Source organism: Lactuca saligna, chromosome 2 (assembly GCF_052625555.1).
Source record: "Lactuca saligna cultivar CGN05327 chromosome 2, ASM5262555v1, whole genome shotgun sequence".
Taxonomy (NCBI): Eukaryota; Viridiplantae; Streptophyta; class Magnoliopsida; order Asterales; family Asteraceae; genus Lactuca; species Lactuca saligna.
This window is the reverse complement of record NC_136418.1, coordinates 95,013,345-95,025,764: the sequence shown is the minus strand read 5'-3', so window position 1 is coordinate 95,025,764 and position 12,420 is coordinate 95,013,345. Positions and strand designations below refer to the sequence as shown.

Below are 12,420 nucleotides of genomic sequence, written 5' to 3'. Positions count from 1 at the left end.
CATAACTAAATTTTTCTAGCAGCCTTCATCAGAAAAGTTCAACTCCATTCACGGACTGTTTTGGGCATCTTAAACATTTTTGTTTTCAAAACTGTACAAGGTGCAAATAGTTCACGTTTGTAGCTTTAAAATGACTACTTGCACATCTCCATACGATTTTTCTACAATTTATGGTGATTTTTACAAAACTGCCTATCATTTCAAACAACAATCCGGACCAGTATGTGATTATGGACTTTTTCACCCAAGTTGGAGGTCATTAAAAATCGTGATAAAAATTATGAGTAAACTAGACACATTTTGTGAACTCTCAGAATTTACGGATCTAGTTTTCGACTTCGTATGATTTTTCTATGATTTTTCCAAAACAGGGCAGAATGGCTAAATTTAGCCAACAGCATGTAAATATCATAACGCTTTGTAATATGTTGAGCAAAGTGTATAATCATAAGTTCTAATTAGTGAATGTGTTTCTTTGTTAGTTTATCATCATGAACTGAAACTAAGTCATTCATAATAAATATTATTCATTCATTTTAGAACACGTATATTAAACTGTAAAAAGTATAGTTTGATAAATTCATAACACTAATACATTTCCATAAAAGAGTTCATACATATTACATACATTTTAGATAAACTATAATAGGTATAGGTTATGATACATCACTCAACGCACTCGTACAAAAAGGGTACATTCATACATGAAAGATTTATATTCACACACATTTCACGTAAATTGATAACCTATAGTTTGATAAATTCATAACACTAATACATTTCCATAAAAGAGTTTATATATATTACATACATTTTAGATAAACTATAATAGGTATAGTTTATGATACATCACTCAACGCACTCGTACAAAAAGGGTACATTCATACATGAAAGATTTATATTCACACCCATTTCACGTAAACTTGTTAACCTATATTGTGAGACTCTCTCTCTCTCTCTCCCCGTACGTCCGAGTGCGGGATATAATTCCTGGTAGTTATAATCAGAATCTCCTTGAGGGAGAACGTGATACTTGTATATAGATCTATATTGGGTTTGACACCCCACACCTTGCTGCTAGCTACAGTTGGACCTGCAGGTCTACGGGTGACAAATGTCATTTTATTTTTCGCGACACTGAGAACGTCGTGGCAGGTTCACATAGTCATAGTATGATTATAGCGACTCACATAGGAATATAACAATCCATAAGTCTACGGGATTTTATTTTTAAAACCTAAACGAGTTTTATGTCGATTTAAAATCACCTTTTTATCTCTATGAGTACAGATATTACTGTACACTTTTGGTTTTGGTAGTTACGACTACACATCATTTGAAACCACATTTATACTTTTAAGTATGGTCAATACTTGTTATTTCTCGGTCCTCTAATTTAGGACTACATATATATAAAGTATTAACGAACATGAGAACATACATAAATTTCATTTAATTCAAACGCGTCCATGTCCATTTAAGTGCATAACATTTTCTATTAATAAGAAAGGTTACTTATACATTTTGGTCTTCAGTCATAAGACTACATTACGCAGATTTTAAAGAAAATATCGGATTTTCTGGATACATATTCTAACGCTTTTATAAGGAAAACGATTTACTTTTCCAACGAAATCTCTTATGAACTCACCAACCTTTGTGTTGACACTTTTCAAAACTACTTGTATTCTCAGGAATTCAGTGAAAACAGGAAATCAACAACGTTTTGAGGATGGGACGATAAATCGTCAAACAGTTCATTTTGTATTATAATGTAATTGATGTGAATCATGTAAACATGTCCTTTGATGTAACGTTTTCAATTATATTTGTGTCGGTTGTATTTACTTTGAGCACTATTATACTCATTGTTGTGATACTCTACATGAGGTCCTCCACCCCCGGACGTTTCCGCCATCCTTGGTTTGGGGGTGTGACAGTTGATCAGTGGTTCGAACAAAGTGAATTTCGACATTTCCATCCTCCCTATGATCCTTAATGAAGTAATACCTCAGTGCTATATGCTTGGTCTTAGAGTGTTGCACCGGGTTATGATAGATCCTAATTGCACTTTCTGAACCGCAATATAGTGGGATCTTTTTCATGTTGAGTCCATAATCTCTGAGCTGGCTTTGGATCCAAATGACTTGAGATGTGCAAAAAGCGCATTTTACGTCCATTTGGTAGACCTCGAAGTTTTTGTGCGCTGCATAGGCAAGAAATATTCGAACAGATTCCAGCCTTGCAACTGGAGCGAAAGTCTCTTCGTAATCCATTCCTTCTTCCTGGCAGTATCCTTTCACCACTAAATGAGCTTTGTTTCTTATTACGTTGCCTTCCTTGTCCATTTTATTTCTAAAGACCCATTTGAGACCAACAACGGAGGCATCTTAAGGAGTTGGAATGAGACGCCAAACTTTATTTCTTTCGAACTCATTAAGTTCGTCTTGCATAGCTTGAACCCAATCAGAGTGATCAAGAGCGGTGTTTACTGTCTTTGGTTCAACCTTTGAGACGAAAGAGTTAAACATGCAGAACTCAACTTTGGAAAATAAAGAAGTTTGTTTTGCCTTCAGTTGAGATCTGGTCAACACCTTTTCAGCAACATCACCCACAACCTGTGAAACAGGATGATCTCTAGTCCATTTGACAAGAAGAGAGTAATTTGGATCATAGGAAGGATCCAATTCAGCGTTCACCAATTCTTCCAATTCTGATTGACTATCTTCGTCATAAAACGTATTGGCATTCTCCCCCTCGAATGATGAGCTTTCTGGTGTAGTAGGACTTTCGGGTGTAGTTGTGCTCTCTGACGGTTTTGAGCTTTCGGTTGCTACAGTACTTTCGGGTGCTGTGGAGCGTTCGGGTGTAACCGTACTTTCGGGTGCTACAATGCCTTCGGGTGCTGTGGAGCGTTCGGGTGCTACTGTACCTTCGGGTGCTACAGTGCCTTCGGGTGCTGTGGAGCATTCGGGTGCTACAGGACTAGAGAGCTCCCCCTCAACTGGCAAGCTTAACTATTTTGAATAGGATGGATCCTCCCCCTCAACTGATGCATTGTGCTGAGAAGTTTTATTTGGAGCTGATTCTCCGTCACCCAGTCGTTTGGCAGCTTCATCGACGATTTGCTTCAGATGGTTGATTTTGTTGTCTGCTGCCTTGGCTTCCGAGAGAGTAGCTTTCTCAGGTTCATCGAATAACTCCACAAACTGCTCAAACAAATTAGCAATCGAGGCCGTAACATGACCTGTTTGAGTGAAAATTTCTCCAATTGCTTCTTCAGTAGCTTTTATCCTTTTGACGAAGCTGTCATCGGAAGTCACATAATTTGTCTTTTCAATCTTCCTTGAACGCTTGTTTAAGACCCGATATGCTTTTGAAGTTAGAGAGTATCCCAGAAAAATCCCTTCATCGGCTTTTACGTCGAACTTGTTACGATGTTCTTTAGAATTAAAGATAAAGCATCGTGAGCCAAACACGTGGAAGAATTTGACATTCGGTTTTCTGTTGTTGATGATCTCATAAGGGGTGAGAGTGAAATGCTTATTGAGATAGGACCTGTTCTGTGTAAAACAAGCTGCAGAAATAGCATCAGCCCAGAAATATAATGGTAAGGAAGCGAAACTTAACATGGTTCTGGCCACCTCACACAAAGATCGGTTTCGTCTTTCGACAATTCCGTTTTGTTGAGGGGTGTAGGGAGCTGAAAAGTTGTGACTGGTTCCTTTTTCCGCTAGAAAGTCTTCAAATTCTTCATTTTTGAACTCCAACCCATTGTCGCTTCTGATGTTCCGTACAACTTTCCTTAGCTGCACTTCAACTTGCTTGATAAACAGCTTCAGCTTGAGACTCGCCTCAAATTTGTGCTTCAGAAAGAACACCCATGTAAAACGTGAAAAGTCATCTACAATAACAAGAATATACTTGCTACCGCCTATGCTTTCAATAGAAGATGGACCACACAAGTCAATGTGAATTAACTCAAGTGGTTCAAAAACCTTTGTGTTTATGATGGATGGGTGACTTTGACGACTTTGCTTCCCCATTTCACACGCAGCACACAAATGTTCTCGATCAAACTTGAGCAATGGAAGACCCCTAACATGACCTCATGTGACGAGTTTATTAATATCCTTGAAATTGAGATGGGAGAGCCTTCGGTGCCACAACCAGCTTTCATCAGAATGTGCTTTGGATAACAGACAAAGAGCCGGGTTCCCTTTGATAGGTTTGAGATTGAGAGGAAGCATTTCGCCTTTGCGTTCCGATTTGAGAGTTACCCTTTTTGTCTTCTTCTCTATGATTTCCGAACCCTCATCATCAAATGAAACTTTAAGACCGGTACCTCCAACAAGCTGAGACACACTGATGATATTGTGCTGTAGTCCTTCAACGTATGCAACCTTTCTTATTGAAATTCCCTCAGCTCTTCTTTCCTTCCTGTCATGTGACGCGAGCAGCCACTGTCAATATACCATTCTTCATCGCGGGAATAGGAATAGTGAGAGAAATATCAACGAAATATGTTCTTTTTATTAACGTTGTTTCATTTTTCTTCTGAATGGTGTAAACTTTAATTTTATTGGGATTTGTTGCAGTTGGTTTGATTTAAGGTTCAGGTGTTTGAACTTTGGGATTCTTTTGATCACCCTTGACCGAGGAAACCTTGGATTTTCCTTTCAAATCTGTTGAAGATTTTGGATTTTGAGTTTGAACAGAATTGGATTTAGAATGGGGTTGAGAAGAATTAGAAAGAGAGAATTTAGATTGAGAATTTTGCTTGACTTGATATTCTAGGTGACTTTTTTGTTGGTGGTCATGGGAGAGACCGAACCTTGAACCTTGGTAACCTTTGCTCTCGGAACCGAACCTGTGCTTTCGGTTGCTTGTGTGCTCTGAGCCGAACCTATGCGTTCAGTTGTTTGTATGCTCTGAGCCGAACCTATGCTTTCGGTTGTTAATACCTTCTTGCGGTCTGACTTCCCTTTTCTCTGACTTCCTGTTATGATCAGAAAAACGATCGTTTTGAGATTGCCAGAACTGTTTTCGCTATGAGAGATTCTTCTTGTATCTCAGATTCCTCTGTTGCTTTTGGTTTTTCACCTGTTTGGGTTGCCTGTGAATATTCACCTTTTGTTTTGGCTTTTGAACAATAGGTTCGCTTGTTGTAGATGAGGTTTCTGTTGTAGGGGTGACTTCATCTAATGGGATTTCTTTAGTGCCACTAGTACTTGGCACGTCAAAGTTATCAGGCTTGTTCAGCGGTTCTGGAATATATCTTCCTTTTGTTTTCCAGGATGTTCGCTCTGATAAACCAACTGGTTTATCGGCATTATCGATAGGGGCGGACCAAAAGAACTCATCACACCCATCAGCATTATCTTCGTTTACAATGGCTGTGAGTTCGGCTGTCTGATGTTCGGTTACACCTGTGACCTTATACACCTGATTTGGAGTTGTCCTTACCTTTTGGTATACAACAACCTTTTCTTCAAGGATCGGGGACTTTTGTTGGGACAGACGAGCAAATTCCACAGAATTTTCTGAAATAAGATTTTTGTGGATTTCAGGTTCGCTCTTGACAAACTCAGAACAATCAACTTCATCCTCTATAGAAATTTCACTCATATCATCATCCTCATTAAGCTCATATGCATTTTCAACATTAATTTTATTTTCTGAGCTCAAATTGGCATTCAATGAGTCAAACTTTTGTATGGTTTCGGTCCTTAGATTCAGTTTATTATTTTCATCCAAAAGATTTTTCAGCATGTCCTTATGGTCCTTGGACTTTATGAAAGATTCGATTTTGTCTAGGCCATACATATAAGTCGGATTTACATCCTCAAACGAAACTACACTTTCGCAATTATATGCTTCAGCGTCGATTTCATCTTCCTGAAACTCAAGGAAGTGCAAAATCATGCGATGAATTTTCTGTCCTATTTCGCTGTTAAGATGAAGTTGAGTAATGTTAGAATAAAGACGCTTAGCAATCAAACAAAACACATTTCTTTGTTTCAAAAGTTTTAGATTGTCTCTTTGCAAATAAATGTTTTTGTCTTTGGATTTGATCAGCTCCAACTCCTTCAGCTCTATCCACATCCTCCGTTCTTCACTCTTTGAAGACACCCTGCTTATTTGGTCAGTTAGGTTAGAATTGGTGACCCGTGTTTGAGTTAAACTGCTATCTAGATGAGAGATTCTTGAATTTACATTTTTTAATTCTTTTTCATATGAGTTTTGTGGGACTTTGAATGAAACAAAAATAGATTGTACCTTCTTGATTAATTCATCAAGCTCATTAAACTACACGCTGAGAGGTTTTGCTGTGAAACATAAGTCCTCTCGCTCCTTCGTGTCTCTATTCCCACTGTCTGTGTTGTATCCCCTCATTTGGGATACATCCGACACCATCAAGCACTTTCCACCGCTTCCTTCATCTTTCGCAACATAAGCCTTTCCATGAGATGGCTTCCTGACTTCATCATCCTCAGAGTCGGTTGACTAGACCTCCACGCCACCGAACTCATCATCCGCTGCCAAACCCTGTACAATTAAAGCATTCATTGAAGGGTTAGTGATAGTTTTCTTTCTCTTTATCTCTTCCAGCTTTTTCATTAACACAGCTTCTTCATCTTTCTCCTCATCCTTTTCTGCCATTTTCTTTAGGACACAGTCTTTGGCATAGTGGTTCTTTCCTCCACAATAGTAGCAGTTCACTCCCGAATCACCTTCAGCTTTCGGTTGTTTCTTTGGTTCTTCTGCCTTCGGTTCTTCCCTGATCTTTTCAGAACTATAACTTCCCTACCAATTTCAGTTCTTATTGGTAGGGAACCTTTTCTTGATGAACCTTTTCGGGTTTGATACCATCATTGCATAGTCTTCAGAGGTAAGGTCATAGTCTTCTAAGTTAAGGTCTTCCTCTTCCACCACGCCTTTGCTTTTGGACAGAAGGGTCAATGACCCCAAGCTCGAAACCACATTTTTCTCCTGCAAGACAATCTTTTCTTGGGATTTCAAAATCCCTACCATCTTTGCCAATGAGTAAGATTTGAATTGCTCATGTGCTTTAACAGTGGACACAACTGCTCTCCACTCAGATCTAAGACCGTTTAAAAACGTAACCTTTTGTTCAATCAACTTCCTTTCAATATCATGTTTAATCATCTTACTAAGAAGATGATTGAAGTGATCGAACGTCTGAGTAACAGTTTCTTTAGGATTCTGCTTAAATTCACCAAATTCAAACAAAAGTAAGGTTTGAATTGAATGCTCGAGATCTTCGTCTATGGAATATAGCTCTCGCAGCCTATCCCATATTTCTTTAGCAGTGTTGCACGAACTCACCAACCTGAAAGTGTCAGATTGAAGAGCGAATCTGATTAGTCTCAATGCTTTAATATTGCACTGAAATTTATCCTTTTCGTCTTGGGCAATATCTTTTACGTCTTTCAATAGATCATTATACTCTTTCTGAGTTTTAATGATTCTTGACGTTGCTGAATGAGCGAATGGTCCAGACACGATTGCTTCCCAAATAAGATATCCATTGTCTTCAGATCCAATGATATAATCTTCAAAGTGATGTGCCCAGACTTCGTAATCCTGGGTGTAAAGGATAGGAATCTTTGTTGTTGACCCAATATTGTTTGAGATGTTGATAGGATTTGATTGAGAATCGTCCATGCTTGATCGTTTAACCTGTTTGAAAGATCAGACTTGTAATATATAATATTAGGGCAAAATGAATAAGTAATGAGATACGTCAATTATGGAATGATGGCTCAATAAATATTAGTTAATGCGGAATAAACCCTAATAGCTTCTTTCACAGAAGAGATGTGTAAGAATTACACAGCCTCCTGCTCTGATACCAATTGATGAGATATAAGAACTCTTTGATCGATTAGATCTTTGCAACAGGTAGATAATGAAAGTAAAACAATGAAACAATACTCAAGAATGGATCTGAATGAGTCGAATGATTAGAACATTCAATCCTCAGCAGAGCTCGATAAAGAACTTCCGCTATAGAGGATTTTAGGGTTACAAAATAGATCTTCTTAATTACACGTAAAAAGCGATCTATCAGTGATCAAAAAGATGCATGCAAGCATCTATTAATACACAAACCCTAACAAAACAAGTTACGGATGGACAGGCCCATACCGTATACAAAATGGGCTAAGAGACGAGCCCAAGACACAACATCAAATACCCAACATTACACATGAATTATCTCCGAATTTAACCCTCCCGGTTATACCTTCATCAAGCTCGGAAAAAAATGACCGGTTTTCCGTCATGTGATTGCTTGCCCCATTATCCAAATACCACACATCGTTGTCATGTGAGTCGTATCGAGATGGTATCACCTTCTCTTCATTCAAAACCACAGTCTCGTGTAAAAATACGGCCTCATCGGTATCATCATATTCGGCAAAATTACTTTCTTGTAATTTTTTTATTCAGTCCGGACATTGAGACGCGAAGTGGCCCGGTTTATCACACCGATAACAAATAATTTTGGATTAGTCCTTTTTTGGTTTACTATTTGGATCAAAATTGGAATTGGGCCTACTATTATATTGATTATTATTGGACCGACTATTATTTGATTTTCCTTGGGCCTGTTTCGATTTAAATCTACTTGAGCCTATTCCATTTGATCTGTTTGACCCACAGGTTACGGATCCACTTGAGTTATTAAACCCATGTGTTCTGTTCCCACTCCCAGATCCTTGAGCCTCCATCGTTTTCCCCTTTGCTTTCCAATTCCGATTCGATGATCCACTGTGCTCGACGAATAGAGCTTGTTCTTTCTCACCATCGTAAGAATCTTCTTCTCTGATCCTCTCTTCATACGCCTTCATCCTTCCGACTACATCATCGAAATCTGTACTATTTTAGGTATAGAATCCGTTCGAATGATGCTACCATATGAATGAACTTTCGTGGCAGTGATTTAAGGAACTTCATTACAAGCTTGGATTCGTCGATTACAGATCCTAATGCTGCCGATTTTGAAGCAATTCCAGACAAATTTCCGGAGAAATTGTCGATCGTCTCTGATTCGTTCATCCTAAGGCGATCGAACTCGGCACTTAGGGTTTTAAGACGGGCCTCCTTCACTCGATCATCCCCAATGTATGGAGTCTTGATTGCATCCCAAAGCGCCTTTGAAGACTCGACATCACCAATTTGCATTATCAAGCTTTCTAGAATTGCCTGATAAAACAACCCCATAACAATGCATCTTTCTCCTTGTTCTTCTTTATTCCTGGATCGATTACTGTCCAAGACTTGTGAATTCTTAGCACCACCTTCATACGCAGGGCCTAGATAGTGTAATTTGTTGGTGTGAGCATCGGACATACAATAGAGGTTGCTCCGACCTCCTTCACCCTCACTGGAGCTTCTCCTTCACCTCCTATATCTGACATGTTGACCGGCTTGTCAACTGGTAAGATTTCGATTTCAAAGCCCTCTAGTTTTGGCTCTAATACCAAATCAAGATAATAGAAAACACAAGTAATCAAACTATCTCTTTGATTAATTGGAAAATAACTCAAAACCAATATTGTTTTCCGTATGAACCATGAATCGGTATATATATATATATATATATATATATATATATATATATAACATTCCTAGACTACCAACTTGTAGAATAAGATTAGGAGACTAAAACCGACTTGCTTAAGCCCCAAGATTATTAGACTCCAAGTCGTACGTGACTTAGAACTCCAACACGTTGTAAATATGATAATTTTATAAATGATAAAGCCTATGGATGTATACATCTTAATTAATACTACATCGAGGATGAGACAATGAAGCTATTTGTAATTAGGAAGCTCATTGTTAAATGAAAGTGTCTACATAAACATCTAATTCATCTTGCCATGCATGGAGTAACAGATTAAATTGTTAGTATGTATTTTAAAAGCCATATAATGTGAAGAATGTTGTAGCTTTACACATATTATAGCATGGTCATGTTTTGGTCCTTGTGTTATGGTTTTATGATGTATTGGACATTTTTGCCCCTCTTTTGTTTTCCGGTGTGCTTGAAAGCATTTATATAAAGTTTGTTCCTCATCGCTATTGTCTTGCTGCTTTCTTTGTTTTGGACCATTTTGCCCTTACTTGCTTTTGTTGTTTCTTCTTACAACAGGTTGCCCTTGGAACCTTGACTTTGCACTAAACAGGTAAATTTTCACCATTTGTTTAAAACAATTCCCAAAAGAGAAGAAAACTTTAGAGCATTGTGCACAAGTATGCATGTTATGGATGAATGGGTATAGTTTATATGAATTATTGAATAGTATATTTGAAGTAGAAAGATGTAAGTTTGACCATACATGTGTGTGTTATTGCTTTCAGGTTCACAAACTCCATAAAACACAACAACTGAAACAGAAGGTGGTGTGATATCTTTAGAGACTCCAAATGCCTGAAATGATGAAAATCATACACATGGTGGGAAAAAAGCAAACAAAATATGATATTGACAAATTTTCATCAATGGTCCTTAAACTCTATGTATTCTTCAACTTTTTGAAAGTGTCATAAATAATTTTGTTTTGGTCACAGAAGAGCTGAAGACAAAAGTTCATTTAAAGCAAGATAATGACTCTTCTTCCTCATACAATTCAGATAATCCTATAAACAAGAAAGGAAGTAAAAATGGAAAGTTGAAAGTAGCATGATCTTGACAAATAAGTTGATCATCTAAATGCAACATTTGAGGTATTTCTTCCTTTTTTTTTTTTTTTTTGTTATTTTTCCTGTGAACTTCATAGCACAAATGTTTTTTCTTCATTTACCATTTGCATTTGGATGAATTTGGAGTTGGCCATTCCACACATTAAGAAATATATCCTTTTAGATGGAATTTCAATAAATGCCTATGAAACTGTTTTCGTACAACTTTACCCATCGTACTTCTAAAATTTTTTCCATCCAGGTCATTAGGTCAACTTATTGCCAATTTGACTGACCAACATGCTAAACTGTCATGTATGGATCCTATCTTAAGTCATGTAGAGACAGATGTTTTTATTTTATTTGGAAAAGGTTAAAATATGGAAAAGAACACAAACTACTTTCACTAGCCAAATGAACTATTATTTTTATTTATTTATTTATTTATTTACTTATTTATTATTATTATTATTATTATTATTATTATTATTATTATTATTATTATTATTATTATTATAGGTTAGTGGCAAGATCGATAAAACTAATAGTTCAATGGCTAAACCAAGAGAAATGTTTTTTCTTAAATGGTTGAAAAGTGCAACGGTTTTTATTACTACAGAAAATAGTTAAGTGGCTAAATGCAAGAAGTAGCAACTTATTTATATCTATTTTTGTATAATAGCATCTTACTCTTGATGAATATTATTTTATATTTATATGTTGAAATGAGAAAGTGATATGGATTTATTTCTACAGTTTTGTGTAGTTAGGCGAAAAGGCAAAAAGACTATGTGGTTACAGATTCTGTATGAACCAATGGATTCCATTAGAGTTTTGGAATTTGATCATGAACAAGTGGTTACAATGTGTCCGTTCTCCCCATTCTAGCATCTCATATATAATGATTACCAGGCACCTTCCGTTTTCTCCCGCTTTGTATCATCATGTCAGGAAAATCAAAGTGTTTCAAGATATGACATTTCACTTCTTTTCTCTGATTTTATTGCTCCTTTCTATGTTAATTATGCAAGTTTGTTATGCATCAGACAATATTCAATGACAAAAAAACAAGGACTAAATTAAATTTTTTTGTACATAAAGTATTTGTACATATTACAATCTTTGTTTAATAATATCCTTACTCCAACCCTTATATCTTTTGTGTGTAATGCAGAGATTGCGATTAATGGGAACTGAGAGAAATATGGATGTTACTCTTCAAGTTGGTGTAAGGAATTTTAAGAAAATATAAAACCAAACTTTTTACTACCACATTACAGGTGTTTGTTTTATTTGCTTTGCACATATTTGAGGTAGCCATATTTAAAATTTGTTGAATCCATGTTAGTAAATTATAGAGGGCATTTGAAAGGTTTGTATCCATGTTAAGTCAACTTTTTGGTGTATTTTTTTCTTGCCATGGTGTTACTTGCCTGCTATAATCTCCTGTCCATCTACAAAACGGACTTAATAATATATTATATTTTTGCTATATCGGAATGTCCACTCCAACATCATGCCCACTCCAACATCATGCAATAACATGTACTGATAAAGAAGAAAACAAGGAAACGTTAAAACCAATACGTCTATTGTTTACCAAATTGTCCAACATACATCTAACCTCCACAACGCGGGGATCCTTCACTACTAGGCTTATAAATCATGACGAATGACAACAGTAAACTAGAAAAGATAAATTCTCCA

At 36.8% G+C, this 12,420-nt stretch overlaps 1 long non-coding RNA gene across 3 annotated transcripts; it reads left to right on the top strand.

The window, feature by feature from the left end:
• Positions 1 to 8,729: 8,729 nt before the first annotated feature.
• Positions 8,730 to 12,175, top strand: LOC145028955 (uncharacterized). 3 transcript variants are annotated; one of them, XR_013676285.1, is made up of 5 exons: positions 8,730 to 9,466; positions 10,184 to 10,217; positions 10,393 to 10,488; positions 10,603 to 10,758; positions 11,470 to 12,175. It is a non-coding gene; the product is annotated as an uncharacterized LOC145028955 (long non-coding RNA). The 3 variants fall into 3 exon arrangements; XR_013676286.1 differs by having other exon boundaries at positions 8,750 to 8,834; positions 8,914 to 9,466; positions 10,393 to 10,758; XR_013676284.1 differs by having other exon boundaries at positions 10,393 to 10,758.
• Positions 12,176 to 12,420: the final 245 nt, after the last annotated feature.